The 16,041-nt window shown below is 43.1% G+C and overlaps 1 long non-coding RNA gene across 11 annotated transcripts in view; it reads left to right on the forward strand.

The window, feature by feature from the left end:
• Positions 1–551: 551 nt before the first annotated feature.
• Positions 552–16,041, forward strand: part of LOC132246464 (uncharacterized) — a 189,028-nt gene continuing 173,538 nt past the window's right edge. For all 11 annotated transcript variants that reach the window (XR_009457770.1, XR_009457768.1, XR_009457767.1 and 8 more), the window contains exons 1-2: positions 552–848; positions 4,843–4,899. This is a non-coding gene — a long non-coding RNA (uncharacterized LOC132246464). The remainder of the gene's footprint in view (positions 849–4,842; positions 4,900–16,041) is intronic.

Here is a 16,041-nt window from a genome sequence, read left to right on the forward strand (position 1 = left end):
TCCTACTGAAATGAGTGGCAAGCTCCCTTTGCTCTTTGAAGAGAGCAGGATTGGGCCTTCTCTTTTTAACTAAATCAGCACGGATTGTTTTCTCTCTGGCTATTCAATTCCTATGGCTAATTCAACAAAAATTCCTGTCCGGGAGACTAAAGATCCAATTCTGGATGATAAATTTTAGCATGGAGTGTTTTCCTCCTTTTAAAAAGTGCTTGGAAGGAATAGATGGGGGAGAAAACTCCCACATGTTACGGGAGCATTTAATCATTCTTTACAAGCCGGTCCAGTTTTATTTTCTCAGGGGAGCATGTCGCTTTAGCTGAAGCATAAAGCAAACTATACCAAGTGTAGAAAAAACTCACCCTGATGTCCTATTTGACAAACTGACCTGCAGGTCATAACCTGAGTTTATTGATCTGTGGGGCCTTGTCTGGGTGCTGGGCATGTTTTCTGGACTTTGGTTTCAGCTGCATTCCTGACTTCTGAAAGAGTAGGGGGTGTGGACTTCCACTAGGAGTAACCACTGGGAAGGAAGTAATGTTCATTAAGCGTGCTTCATGCAAGCAGTGCGGGACTAAGCATGCTCAGTGAAAAAGCTCGTCTCCTTTGCCTGTCAAGCCCTATGTTTGAACTCGTTCCAGAATACTGGATTTACTTTTCACAAGGAAAGAATACCTGACTGGACTGCAGTTTTTCTTTCTTTCTTTTCTGTAGTACCCAGAAGATTGGAAACAGTATTCTTTTTATGATCAATGCAGTCTCAGTCAATACAATATGCTTTAATGCAAATATGAGCATTTCAGTGGAGAAAGAAGAGAAACTTTGCTACCTGTGAAATGAAGACTTCTTAGGTCAGTAAAGAGGGTGACTAGAAACTAACTTTTCTAAGCCCTTCTGGCAGCACGTTAACTATTTTTCCAACCCTATCCCACCTCCTCCAAATCTTTAACAGAATTAGATCAAACTTTCAAAAAGTTTGTTTGCTAAGTTAAACAGTAGCTTTATGGCTGCTTTATATTTCTGATATGATAAAGCAGTTTAGCATGGAAATGCTGTTTTTTTTCTGGCTAAACTCCATTTCTGAAAACTTGAGCTACTCTTAAAGGGTTTTATTTGTTTTTAAAGTGTTTACTAAGAGCTTAGTCCTTTGCTTCCACCCCTCTTCACTTCTCAGAGCTGAAACTGGGATCTATTTTTTTAATAATAAACTCTGGTTTTGAGCAAATCTTGTGGCTAGTTCATGTGATTATTTCTAATCCAAATGTAGATGTTTTGCATATTAATGAATGACTAGTTTTTGGTGGGAGGTGGAGGGGAATATATTGCTTTTCCTTTTGCAGTGAGAAAGGAAAGAGATTTTGCATATTTAAAATAGGGTTGAAATAGCATGCTTGAATTCATGAGTTGTTTCGGGACATTTCAGTTTTATGTTTAAAAACTTCTTTAAAAGGCATATTCTCCAGAGATTTGTAAACACTGAACTTTTGGAGAGGGAAAATAATAATCCTTCTTTTAATGTATTTTGCTGGCTGATGGAGAGTTTTTGGAATGTAGAGTGAGTAGTTAAAGAAGAAAATGATCACTGAATAAGAGGTAAAGTATACTCAAGTAATAGAGTTTAAAAAGTGCTTTTAGTGAATGACTGTCTAGGACAGAGCAGAAAATGCTTTTTGATTAGTTGCTATTTTTGATAAACTCTCACTTCAAATGAACTCTGAAGCAGCATTTGTTCTTATCAAAGCTTAATATTCGGGTTAGGAAGTAGGGAAAGTGTGTTGAGCAACTGAATACCCAAATGATAGTCAGGAGTTCTTCTAACTTTTTTTGAGATAATCCAGCAAGTAAATGAGGGTCATGTACACCCACCGCAGTAGAATGACTTTGTTGTAAATTAATTTTTCTATTATTCAGTAGTGTAAAATAATGCTAAGTCTGAAACTGTTTCTCCATGAAAAAACAGAGCTCCGTAGAAGGGATGTAGTTAGCTTAGCAGTGGTGCATGCTGCTGTGGGAATACAAATGAACAGCATATTAGTAATATATAATTGGTTGTCTTTACTACTCAGTGACAATAAATGAAAGCCCTTCAGCTTCACATGAAGTAACACTCAGCATCTCTATTTCAAGAACAGCAGCAGGTTGGGAAGTGGGATCGATCGGCTTTTCTAACCTCTTTAGGTACTTTCAGCTGATTCCCGCTGGGGTCACCTGTACCGTGGAGACGGGCAAGGAATATCTGGGGCCAAGCAGAAGGAATCTGAAAAGGAGCAGGCATGATGTTCTGTGATGGTTTTGCTTTTCCCTGTACTTCACTCGGGCTCTTAGGAAGCTTTTGGGTGGAAGAAGCCCCCCAAACCTGAAAAAGATCATGGAGGCAGCGGTTTGATGGAGTTGGCGACTCTTGGGATCCGCTGCTGGAAGACAGTGGCCCACCGCATGCTCAGAGACTGTTCAGTTCCTTTTCTTTATGCCTCAGTTTCCTTTCCATTAAGCAGGGATGGAGACATTTAGTTACTTCTGTAACTAGAGAGTGGTGCAAAAAGTGTTTCATGTTTGCAGAAGAGAGGCGAACTAACGTTGCACAAAATTCATATCCAGGCTTGGATTTCTAGCACCTCTGACTTCAGCTCCACAGATTCAGTTCAGTTCGTTTTAGTGAAAGGAATAATTTATCACCTTTTGACATCCAGATGCAGGTGTAAATATCTCCTCCTCCTCCTCCTCCATTTTCTGGATAACCGAAGTCCAGTTCATTTTGCACTGTGCAAGAAGGAAGGAAACATCTTTGGAACCTGGTTTCCCATTTCTAGGATGAAGATTAATAACTTTTAGGCTCACCGGGAAGTAGATAACAAACAGCTCTTAGAGTGTTGTGCTCAGTTCTTCTACCAAGGCCCGGATTAAGGCTTTGTAGGCGAATACTACAAGGCTCCCAAACAATTCAAAAAAGGCTTTTCCTCAATCAGAGACCAACCCTCAGCTTGCTACTCCATTTAACTTCGCCTCACCTTTATTTTCATGCCAAAACTCTCCTCTCCCCTGGATTTTCACACTACAAACCTGCTGGTATTTTGATTCAGTGCCTGGACGTAACATGTTTATTTAAAAATTGTGGCCATGATTTCTTTATACCCTGGGCATCTTCAAGCCATTATGAATGTCTGGCTAAGCAATTCAATAGTCAGCAGTCTGTTGAATATATGCAGTTCTCTTTCCTGATGTCCTTTCAAATACACTGAGTCTTGGCTTGCTGAGTGATTTAGATAGGTACAGTGCTATCATGCAGCTCTCCAATCTTTTCTTCTCTTTTAAAGTTTGGGACATGTCTTTTGACATTTGCCAGGTAAAACAAGCAGTGGGGGTGGCTGTTTGGAGGAAGCCAGAAAAGAATGGGGAATATTGTACTACCCCAAAGTAGCCAGTTATGTTTGCTTTGCACCTGTGTCATATCCTGGTGTGCGGAGCCTAGAAACATGAAGATCTACATGTCCAGGGTGGGTGTTTCTGTTTGTACCTGTCTAGTCTGAAAAGGTTTACTAGGGGCTGCTATTAGGAGGACAGCTGCTCGGAACTTGCTGCATTTCAGGGTAACAAGGTCCTTTGCAAGTGTTCTGGTTTGGTCTTTCCAAAGTGAGGCCACCACAATCAGAAGTCACTTTTGAAAATGGTTGCATCTCTGGCAGGTTCTTGTACTATTGCCAGGGAAAGCCACGAATTCAGACAATTGGAGACTTTCACGAAGAGCATCCTAGTTCTACTGCTGTTCTCACCATCTCCAGGTAGTAGTACCATGATCTAGAAAGCATAGCATTATATGCTTCTTGCTTATTCCATTTAGAGTGAGGTGCCCAACATGGAATGATATCTCTTCTGACAAGGCTTAGAGCATATCTTTACATTTCATATGTCTGGGGTAGAAATGCAGGGCAACATCCATCTTGTGATACTCAAGGCAGCATTGCAATGCACAATGCTCTTCGCAGCATCTCGGGCACTTTTGCTTCTGTCCTTATTGGAAGGACTCTTTTTCAGGTTCCTGGGCTGTAGAGCAGTTGGTAACAGTTTGTTCTTGTTTGTATTTCCAGATTTTGATTGAAACCCAGTATCCTTTATCTTGCTTAGGAATATCTGAGCATGCCCTTTTCACCTGATTTCTTCCCCTTATGAGTAACATGGAAGCCATAAGAACATACCATTATGGAAGCCAGAAGTGGTATCAGGAGCATCTGTATAGTGGTATATTGGGCATGATCAGCTGCCTATTTATTAGGAGTCATGTGGAAGATTCACCCCATGCCAAAAAGTTGACAAGGCAACATTTTCTTACAAGTATTACTAGGCTTTTTGTTACTGGCTTCCATCTCCGTAATACGTGTCTTTAACCCAGTTGGTAGCTCAACTTAATCCAAAGGTGAAAGACTTGGTGTTCCTTACTTCTCCATTAGTGGGGGGTGGAAAAAATTCCCTGAGCCAGAGGTATTAGCAGCTAGTGACTAGTAGTCATGGGTCTGACACTGCAACCCGTGAGACCAAAGTGAAGCAATCTGTTTTTCAGCTTTTCAGCGGCAGGAACAAGGAGCACTCTTAAGCCAGCTCTCATAGAAGGAGAGACAGATGCAAAACCTATATCAGAGTAGTAGAGAGAGCAGAAATGATCTCCTAGGGAAATCTTTGCCTAAGATCAAGATTTTTTCCCCCTAGTTGTTATGGTTACACTCGCCATTTCTCCATATCACTGCGGTGTGGTAGTTGAGATAAGATGGGGCAGTAACCACAAGCAAAATGCAATCTTTCAGTGGTTTTATTTTCGTTAATTAAGAAGACAAATTCTGTTTGTTTTTACAGGCTGCAGTGGACCTTTAAGGCACTAATAAAATATAATATTGTTCAGACGTCGGACATGTAAGTACAAATATAGTTCAGAATTGCATAGTATGTCAATAAGGAAAGAACTCGGGTTCTAATTATCACAGAAAAGGGGCACATTAATAGTAAACTGTTCATAAAACAAGGAGGCTGGGGAAAAACCTAGAGATTTCATAAATCTGCACTGTTTAGCCTTTGATTTAGCAAAATCAGGGTTGGTTGGAGCCAGAGCCTATTTAATTTGAACCACAAAAGCTCTTAAGGTAGTTGGTGGTGGGGGAGAGAAGGAAGGGGAGAAAAATGGTTCTGTTTCTAGCTTGTGACTGTTGAAAATGGCATTGCATAGCATTTTCTAAACTGCTTAAGTGACTTAAGAGTCCGAACCTTATTTTCAAAAGTGACACGGGCCTTAGGTATGTAGAGGTGCAGATAGGAGGCCTGTGTAGCTTAGGTACCTGACTACCATTGACTTCTGGTAAGAGGTAGTGTCTGATTCATCACAGGCATTTTTGTAGATGTTGTTAATCTTCCATCTGCACCTTGAAGTGCCTAACTACTTTTGTTAATCTGCACCTAAACCTCCTTGACCTTCAGTGGATCTTGCTGTGGTCACTTTTGAAACGGGACCGAGGAGCCTTAAGTGGTTTTGGAAAAGAATGTACTCATCTGCTTCAAATTAACAAATAAAAGTAACAAATGGCTCTTGGCCTTCAACACATTTGGCAGAAGAGTAGCCACGCAGTAGCTTCAACCAGGAGAGTATTTCAGTAACCACCAGCCAGAACCTCAACATTCAGATCTGAGTCTCTATTTTGGCCACCCAAAAAATCAAGTTTGTTTGGATTCTGGGTTAGCATTTGGTCCGTTATTGCAACAAACAGCTGTGAAATTTGCTCCCATTTCAAGTCTGGGATGCTGAACTCGCCAAAGCTCAGGGATGCTTGGATTTGAGGCTGCAGTTTTGCCATTGGAGAGGGAGGGAATGGCTACAAAATTTTGGACTAAAATATGGTGCTGGTTCTGACATCCGCATTTTTTCACGCGTGAGAAACTGTGATCTGGGCCCATCCGTGGCAGAAATTAAAACGCGGGGAGAAATAGTCTTCATTGACATGGAAATGCTCTGCAAAAACAGGTGTCTTTTTCTGAACTGCTTCTGTGCTGCCATCAGGGTTCAGGTGGCTGAATAAGCGCATATTGTGTTTGCCAAGCAGCGAGGGCCCAGGCCTGTTCCCAAGTGCTTTTGTTTGGGTGTATGTAAAGCTGTCAGTGCATCAGTCCCTCAGCTTCAGCTGTTTGAAACTCCCATCTTCTCTATTGATTTTGCACAGAACGTTTACTGCCCTTGAAGGTGTGACCTGTACCTCTGGCTAATTTATTTCTGTCATGGCTGCAGCATTTTGCAGAGCGGCATTGATAGGAAAAAGGACAATGGGTTCAACATGGAATATAAATCCAAGCTCTGAAACCCTCGCAGACATTCCCGTACCTCCAAGGCCTTACCCACCCCCACCCTCGAAATCCCCAGTGCAGACTCTGGAAGGTCCTGGGTAAAAAAAGAAATCAAATTTGCAGAACTAATCGGTCAGGTCATTTGGGGATGAGCTTTTTTTAGGTGTCACATCTCTGGACGAAAATGTGTTGATTTCAAAAGTATTTAAAAAATATCCTGGTTTCTGGGCCTGAACGGACAGCCCGGATCTGAATCCCTCTGAATATTTCTGAATCCCAGCATCAGTGCATGGAGCCATCTGTATTCTAGTTCAGGGACTAGGGCTAGCTTGGATCTTGTTTGGTGCTGAATATTCACTTGCCCGCCAGTACTGGGAGATGGGCCAAGGTAAAACCTTTTGGTTGGGATGATTCGGGTGTGTCAGGCAAGGGGTTTAAATGATGTTGCTCTTCCTACTTTTATTTAAAGTTCTGTTGAATGATGTTTCAATGAGATGTGAGTAGACGTCACTGCTGTAATATGCTGTCCCCCTTGCTCATGCTGGGCTGCACTTTGTTCTTTGGGTTGTTCTGGTGAGATCAGCGGCCCTTGCCATCAAATATGTCAAAGATACTTAAATCCATTGGGCATGTCTTGGCCACCTCTCTACTGTATTCGGGAATGCTGCTGTGTGACACACTTTGCCCTTGCACTCCTCCTTCACACGCAGCAGCGAAGGGAGGCGACGTGTCCAGCTGAGAGCTCCTCTCACAAGCTGTCTCAGGCGTGCTTCATGAGCATGTGCTCGGTGTTGCTGTATGGTGGCTCCACTGCCTCTCTTCTGGGCTTTGGAGGGAGTGGACAGGTCAGGCTTCCTGGAGGCAAGGTGGACATGTCTCTAGTGAGTTTTCTCTACTTTAGGAAAGCAGAGTGAGCTTTGTAGCTCTGTGCGAAGTCACACAACATTAATGGCAAAACATGATTGAAGGGGAGACTGGGTAAAAGTTTATGTTTAGAAAAAGCTTTGCTTTGAGGTTCTGAATTAATTGGGCCAAATAATTAAAATCAAAGCAGTTTCAGGAGTGTTGGTGTTGGAGGGGGGTATAGTTGAGACCAGAAGACTGCAAAGCTCAGAGCTAGACCTGTAGTAAAGAATAAAATCAGGTAGTCACTATGGTACAGACATTACACTTTTACCGGTGTAAGTGAGCAGAAACTGGTCTATACCCATAATGAACAGAAGTTTGGCATGTACAGATTGGTTTTAAAATGGCAGAATCCAGTCTAAGATTTGCACCCCCCTGCCAACAAAGGGTGAACGTGTGTCCTGTTAGCTACCAGTCTAAACTACACCGCTCACAGAAAACCATGTAACATATGCTAGGTACGACTTTCAAAAAGCCCAAGGCGAAACCAGTCTATGTGGCTTTGGGTCCCAATGAACCAATGTTGCAGAGTGGGAAATATTTTGCTGCAAGCCTTACTTGATGAATCACCCTTCTGCACTTCTAAAGAGCCTATTACTGTAAAGCTGTGGGGCAAGTTAGGAGACATGAATTTTTGGGGCAAATTTTGAATGAGAAGAAGGTTTCACGTTTTCATACAAAATTGAGAAGGCTTTTCCTAGCATAAGGGGACTCATGGAAGAGAATGCATCTTACCTCTTCTTTTAGCTTTGTGGCAAACGCAGATGAATAAAAAATCTCTCAAAGCATATAATTATGGTTTGTATCACAAAGAAGCTGGATCTGTGCATTCAGGCACAAAAATTCCTGATCTCAGCATTTCAATATTTGTCTTTCTGTTGGTTCCCTTCTCCCCACCACTTCCCTTTTGGTTTGTTCTTTTCAGCATTAAAATAATAGGAGGACTTGTCTTCTCATGGTATTGCCACCCTCCAGAAACATACACACAGAGAGAGAACCTGAATGGAAAAGGTTTTGTAGTCTTTAGTGGCTTCTTGGATCACTATCGAAGCCCAGGAAAAGAATATAAATACAAACACACTGATGAAAAAATACTAGAAAAATACTACATTTAGTACAGGATCTTGGGGTCTCATTGTCCTTGCCCTTGTGACAGTTCTAGCAAGGTCTGATTTTACAGACTAGACCATGCAGTTGGTCCAATAAAAGATATCACCCACAAAGCTCCTTGCATTTATTAAGTAGGGTAACTCTTGGCTTATCCTGGTATAATTCACAGTAGACTCAACCCCAGGCATTTCACTTCAAATCACTGCAAAGACCAACTCAAGGTTTTATTTGCTGTTGTGTTTCCTATCATCTTTTCAGTTCGTTTTGTATGTTTGTAAAAAAAACATGACCCCCCCCCCAAACAAACCCATGACATTTGTAATGTGGGGGCAACAATTTTCTAGCATTCCCCATTAGAATCTGAAGTTTCATTACCAAAAAATTTTGACTACCTTTAATTTGTATTAGTTTTGAGTACTCAGGAGAGTGCTAATTAATTCATAGAAACAGGCAGCCCTGAAGACTGCATAGTCTAAATTAGGATGTAATACAAGAAAGAAACAGGCAAATGGAGAGAAAAGCCAGTATTAGAATAATGACATCACATGATCGTTCCATGCAGACCATCCACATGGTTTTTTACCCAGCAGAATCCAATGCCCATCAAAATCAAGGCAAAGGGTTGCAGTGAGCAGTGAACTAATTACATTTGGTTTTTGTAAGTGCATCTGCAATCCAGTCAGGGCTTGCAACCCCAGGGTGCTAGACTTTCTGCACATACAACAAAACACAGGGCTTACACCACCTCCATTTTTTGTTGTTTGAGTCTAAGCCCTGTACGGTACATTCAGTGCGACTGAACTGGGCACCTTGCAAATGGGTATGATCTATACTAATATATATACATATATAAATACATTTAAAAAATCTGATACTGTGTGTGTGTAAAATGCATGCTCTTTTGAGTATTTACTCAGACACATTGTGTATGGTAGGTTTCTATGGGCAATTCTGACACACCTTTCTCTGCAAAATGCTAGTCAAGGCTAAATGGTCTGAAGTGCATCAGCTTTTCGAATGCAGCATATGCTGATGATTCCTGTCATTGAGCTCCTTCTGAAGATGAGCTTCATGCTGCTTTGTTAATGCCTTTTTTTGTGGTTACACCAGGTATGATTCTTGATTTTAGTCACCATGAGTGTCAGCAACAGAGTGTGCACAGTGCAAACATCTCCTGCCTTATTTCGGTACCAAAAGGCCCTAATAGAGGTTGACGCCTCCTTATGGAAGCTGCTGTACACATGTACCAAGAGAGTCCCTAGCCTGAAGGCAAAACTGGCTGAGGATGGGAGAAAGAAAAATCATAAATATCCCCATTTTACTGACAGGGAACCGAGGCACAGAAAGTTGAGGTGGTCCTACAGGAAATCGGTGCCTGAGCCAGCGTGTTGACAATACGAGCCTTTTTCTCAACACCTGCTAACATCTTTTAAGCAGTTTTGTAGCTCTTTATACTGAACTCTTGCACATTTCCTTCTTTCTGAGTCAGTGGTGATAGATGTTGTTCTGATGCACTTCACTGTGGGCATTCTCCTCCTTGGGATTTGACCAAAAAGGAAGGCCGTGTGTGCTTGTTAGAAACCTCACAGCGATGTTCCTCGTTGCATGGGCGTTAACTTCTGGGTCAGAATCAAATTCTAGTTTGGTTAATTACCATCTGCTTTTCTAAATTCCACGTGTGTTTTCAACTAACTAGAACATTCGTAACATCATAAAATCATAGGAGAGTAGAGCTGGAAGGGACCTGCTGTTCTCCGGGGACCCAAATTTAACTCTTCATGTAGCTTCATTTCAGTAAGGGGGGGGAAGTGATCCATAAATATACTTCTTGCAGGAAATAGTGCTAGAGGGTCCTAGTAATACCATAGCTGAAGCATGCCAAGTAAAAAGGGAGGTTTTGAAATTAAAGGCATTACGCTAATGCAAATGATGATGATCATTTAATATTCTGTGCACCTAAACCTACTTCAGCTGATTTTTCTAGAGCACAAATAGAGACAAAGAGACATCACACCATTAAATATTCCTAAGTATCTAAGGTTGTCAGAGAGCTGCTTTGCAAACTGTTTTTTACATGAGAATGTGTCTCATATGCTTCACAGATGTACAAATCCCTGTTTTGCAAGGCGGGTTATGAAATACATGGATTTATGACTTGGAGCGCAGGGAGAATTAGACTGTCCACAAAATGGCATGGATATCACTATTTGTGTAAGAGAAAATTCAACATCAGCATCTAAAAAACATAATATATTTTGCAGTCAACAGTTGTAAAGTGGTTTATAGCTTCTTTAGATACAAGGGCTGTAAGTGTGTAGAGAACACAGTCCCTTTGATATAGCATAGGAAATATTTGCAATCACTGCATCTGATCCAGCAGATAGGCATGCTAGTAGCTTTACCCCCGTCTGGAATTCAGTGAAGTCACTTTTATGCTAGAGCTGCCTACATCTGGACCCCAAGTGGGATCACAGTCCCATCGTCCTAGGTGCTGTACATGCAGGGTAAGAGGCAAGCATTGTTCTGAAAAGTCATACTACAAATAGGCAAGACAAGGGTACTGAAGGCTTGTCTACATGGAAACACTTGAGAAAATTAATTTGAAATAACTGAATGGATCAATCAAACTACATTGAGCCGCCTTAAGGGCAGTCTCATTTGGACTGAAGGTGGCCTTAATTCGTTTGAGCTTAATCCACTTCCAAGCTAAACTTAATTGAGGCTGCTATAATTCTGAAAGAGGTTTGTATCGGGGTGTAATGTGGTTTAATGATTCCATTAAAAAAAAAAATTAATTTAGCCTAATGGTCCTGATTGTTCCGGTGTAGACCGACCCCTTGGCACAAAATGAGGTTCAAGATTTCTGAGGTTCAAGATTTCCAACTTTGATTCTATCATGAAATATCTGAAGTTTTATCTTAAAACCCCCAGCTCATGGAAGCGTGGGATTATGCAACAATTTCAAGTCATGAAAAAAAAAATCTAGCCTGAATAGTTGTAGGGAAAGACTTTGTAAATGTGAATCTAAAGGGCTCAAAAATCTGTGTAAAATGTAAGAACTCGAAGCTAATTTTAAAAAGTTCATGATTGACAAACCAAGCTCCTGATTTTTGAATGCATGACGTTGGCAATGCTGGGCGTTATAAAAAATGGCAGAGCTGGGAAATGAAAGCTATTCAGTGTAGTCAGCACAGTGCCGTAACTCCATAGTCATCCTTTCTCGGTCTTAAAATGGATAGAGCTACTCCTATCTGTAGTTTAAGCAGTGGCAGATTAAGATTTACTGGGGCTCTGGGCTCCAGTGAGGGAGCAGCCCCAATAAATGTTGGGAGCTGCCAAGGGCGTGGTGGGCCTCCGTGCCCCATGGGGGAGGCTGAATGGACCTGGCTGGGCTGGGGGTGGAGTGGCACATGCCCACCTCTCCTCCCTGCTACCCCCACCCCTGCCACGGCCAGAGCAGAGATGTGGGCTGTGGGCTCGGGGCTTTCTGCCCTGCTTCCGCTTTTGCTCTGGGAGTCCTGTGCCTGCCTGCCTGGCAGTGGGAGGCACAACTTGCCACCCCTGCTGCTGGCATGGTGGGTTTAGGGCCCCCACGGCAAGGGCAACAGAGTGGACAGCCCCAAGCCTGCAGCAAGTAGCCCGCATCCACTTCGAGCACAAATCTGGAGGGGTCACCGCCCCCCCTTGCGTCCCCTTGGGGGTGCATGCAGTGGTGGGAAGCCACCCTCTTTCCTCCCCTGTGCCCTCCCCGGACAAGCCGCCTGTCGCTCCGTCGCACTCTCTGCCCTGGTCCCAGGTCCCGTGCACCACTCTGGCTGGGCTGATCCCCCAGCCCCTGCCCCACTCCCTCCCTTAACATGGGGCCTCGATGTGTCCCCCCTCATCCCTTCCCTCCTCCACGCCCCTTCTTCACTTACCTGCAGGGAGCTGCTCTCCACTCTGCCCAGCTGTTTTCCTGACCATGTGCATGTATGAAACTGCACATGTGCATGTGGCACTCCCGGCAGCCCCAAGGAGCACCCCGTGCAAGCTAGAATGCCGCCCGCCTGCAAGGGGGAACTCAGGCATCCGGGGGTCCCTGACTGGCAGGGGCATTAGGGACCATGCATTAATCTGCCTATGAGTTTAAGACCCATGTATTAGAATGGAATTAATATATCGTCGGCTGGAAGATAAACCACTGGGCTAGCACTAGAGGCTCCATGAAGTCCATGCGAGGTTTTGCTCATGTTTCTAACATGAAAAGCTCTCAGTAACGCGACAGACACCTGTTAATGAACCTTCAGATAGATATGGTGGAAGCAAGGACTAGGAAACACCACAACTACTGGCAGGTTTTATTTCCAGCTGTGTGGCTGGCTTGCTTTGTAAGCTTGAGGGACAAGTCATTTAGCAGCGTTGTGTGTCTTAGTTTCCTCATCTGTCAGCTGGGGATAATACTTCACAAGGGAAGTGGAAGTATCATTAGACTGATGTGTGTAATGTGCTTTCACATGCTAGGTAGAAGAGTGGGAGCATTAATGTGTAGAAGAGAAAAGGAAAAAAAGTAGGTTAGCCTGTCTGGGCTTGTCACACTTCCACTGTGTCAGCAAACTCAGGGAGAGAAGAAAGCAGGGAGAAGTACCGGTAGATCAAAAGAATACATTAAAATAAAAAGTAAACAGCGAGAGTTAAACTTCAACTTATACAGCAGTAAATAGAGGTACCCGAGGAGATGCTGTAACAAACAGCCTCGTTTTTGGTGCTCAGCTCAATTAGCCCCGCTTTTCCAGTGGGTGCCAGAGCGCTCAGCTAGTGCGCTCGAACCATCCCTCGGGGAATTCCTGCAGCTCACATTTTGTCCTCTGATTCCCGTCAGGTCCCACAAGCTAATCAAGGTCTCATTTGCCCACGCAGGAGACCTCTAAGTAGGGAAGGAATTTGCGTTGGAATTAGAAAGTAGCTCTGTCTGCCAAGTCTGCTCTGTGGTGGCACCCCCGATTAGCGGGGGAATGTATCTACTGCAAAAGCCAAATTATCTCTCAGGTTATTACATCCTGTACCCTTGGACACCCCCTTCCATTTCAGTTGGAGGAAGGATTGCTCTTTATTTACTACGCTACGCTGTTGTGCAGCGTAGGTGTGTTGTGTTTAACAGCTGCTGCGCATTGCAATGATGGTTGTGTTTCAGTGATGTGTCTGCACTACTGACCTCTCTCCATTTGTTACCTACCTCACAGATGTTGTAAGATTTAACTAATATCTGTAGGCAAATGGAGAGTCTTGCATTAGCAATGCTGTTGCAGCACAGAAGAGCAATATGTGGAAGGAGTTTGCAGAGGAGACCACAAGAAGGAAGCATTTTGAGAATTCATGTTTTCTAGGGATTCCTTGTAATAGAAGAGAAAATTCTCCGTATGCAGAATAACTAGAGACCATTCCCTCTAGGAATTTAGAGCAGTGCAGTCTTCAGAGCCAGAGTTTCCTCCCCTTTTCTAAGTCTGTGTATGAAGGGGTACCATTGTGTCTAGATTTGCAGCTCTGAAAGGAACAGATGTATCTTCACAAAGAAGATAGATCACTCAACTGGATCAGCTCCCAGGTTGTCATTTACAACAGAGCACACACATCCTTTTTCAGAGGTGGGAAGGGAACTACTTGTTGGTGTCTTTGGAGTTTGCGGGTGTTGGGCGTGTTTGAAAACCAGGCTATTATATGCACATAAAAACTCTCTTTGCTCCGCTTGCATCCAGCCAACCACTAGGAGATGCCATCCATCCTCTGTTGCCCTCTTCTTTATCTCCTATATGCTTTAAAGGAGCCTTTCCATAAAGTGTGAGGGTGAGTGCAGGCAGTTTTTGAACTACTCCATTCTTTTATATTTGATACGATCTGTTTAGACTGATCACGGTTCTGAATTCATAATGGAGCACATTTATTGCATCAAAGAGTCACAGAAGAGAAGGCTAAGAGGGTACAGCTTTACGATGGTCAATGGAGCTTCATCCTTTTACATCCAGTCTTGGTTTGGCTCATAATCCTCTTGTGAGAAGGACCAGCTGAGTCTTCAGGAATTACTGGTCACTCACACAGGATCAAGCAATGGCAATCCCGCTAGCTGTAACTGCAGGCAACTGTCCTTGAGAAATAGAAATGTCTTTATGAATGCGTCTTACAGTTCAAAGCTCCACTCATCAGTAAAAATGCAGAGCAGACATCTTCACCACAAAGTCGCCTACTCCATATAGCTAAATAATCAATGTATATAGGGATTGATAATAGCAAATTCCTCCATAGCACCTTGCACTTTATTCTGAGTGTCAGCTTTCTGCACCTTTGGTTAGCTGTAGGCTTTTGGAGGAAAAATGCTTTGTTTTCATCTTGAGGCAGACAAAGTTCCTTGGGTGAATTTGATATCTTTTATTAGACCAACCCAAATGGTTGGAGAATAGTTATTAAGCAAGCTTTCGGGTTCAAAAAAAAAGAAATCTCATCAAACAGACTCATTCGTGGCTAATCTAGTCTACTTGGAATCATTGCCTCTGCGGTATCATCTTATCTTAACACATGGACTGACTTCTGCCGTGTTTCATCAGGAATGCAATCTTCCTCTCTGAAAACTGCAAGTGACCACAAACTTCCTTCCCCGCGCTAGAGAACAATATGTGTTCAGAACAACTGACAAGTAAATGCGTCAAGTAGGTGGCAAAGGCGAAGAAAAGGCATATGATCGAGGCCTTATCAATTTGTGTGTCTGGACCTTAGGCCACTGGAACGGAGGAGGATGTAAGCAAGCAGTGCATATCTCAGAGCATGTAGGAAGACAACAGGCATATGAACATCCAACACGGAGGGTAGGAATCCCAGCCTTGGACACGCAAAAGCTGTGATTCAAGAACACAGCCAAAGGGCAGCTCCAAGCTACACTCCAAAATCCTGCACTTAGGAATAGGGCCAGAGCCACGGTTTGTCTCAGACTCTGGTCCTTCAGCTTTTGTGCTAGTATCAAAGAGGGTGGAGCATAGATTGGCAGCTCTCTCCCTATCTGGGTTTTGATGCAAAAGGGGTTGTTTGAATGCAGAACAGCAAGAATGAGTCTGTTTCAATAGGCTTGTAAAACAGCGGTCTTGAGAATTCAGATGAGGTCTGTTTAAAAAAAAAAAGAAAAGTTATAAAAATAGTACTCTGTCCATCCTCTTTCAAACCCCACCATCTGCGCAGGGAAGGTTTTTTTTCACTCAAGATAACTTTGATCAGAGTGTATGGAACTGCCTGCCATGGCTTCCTTTGTGTCTGGTGTTTATGCATAGCATTTCTCTAGAAAAGAGCCATGGGGTGTGATCAAGTTTACATTGCCTCAAACACCAGTGAAATGGGAAGATTAGCTGGTGCAAATATACTCTGGCAGAGGTAAGTTATCGTTTTCGGGGCCCAAAGGACAGGCTTTCCACTTTTGTGAGCAAGCAAGGAGAAGAACTTAACCAACCTTGCACAGAAAGTTCTTAACGCTTGTTGGAGGGTGTGTGCGCATGCGTGCGTGTGTGTGTGTGCTCACACGTGCATGTGTGCGTGTGTGTGTATTACAGTTATTCTCATAGGGATGCTCACAGGTACCTTCATTTAAAACCGGTTAAACCACATGGTGGCTTTAATAAAAAATGAAAATGAAATGTCAGTGATATCCATGGCTATATGCAAGGGCTCGTTTAAAGTCTCTGCCCTAAGCAGCTT

The sequence above is a fragment of the Alligator mississippiensis genome, chromosome 16 (genome assembly GCF_030867095.1).
Source record: "Alligator mississippiensis isolate rAllMis1 chromosome 16, rAllMis1, whole genome shotgun sequence".
Taxonomy (NCBI): Eukaryota; Metazoa; Chordata; order Crocodylia; family Alligatoridae; genus Alligator; species Alligator mississippiensis.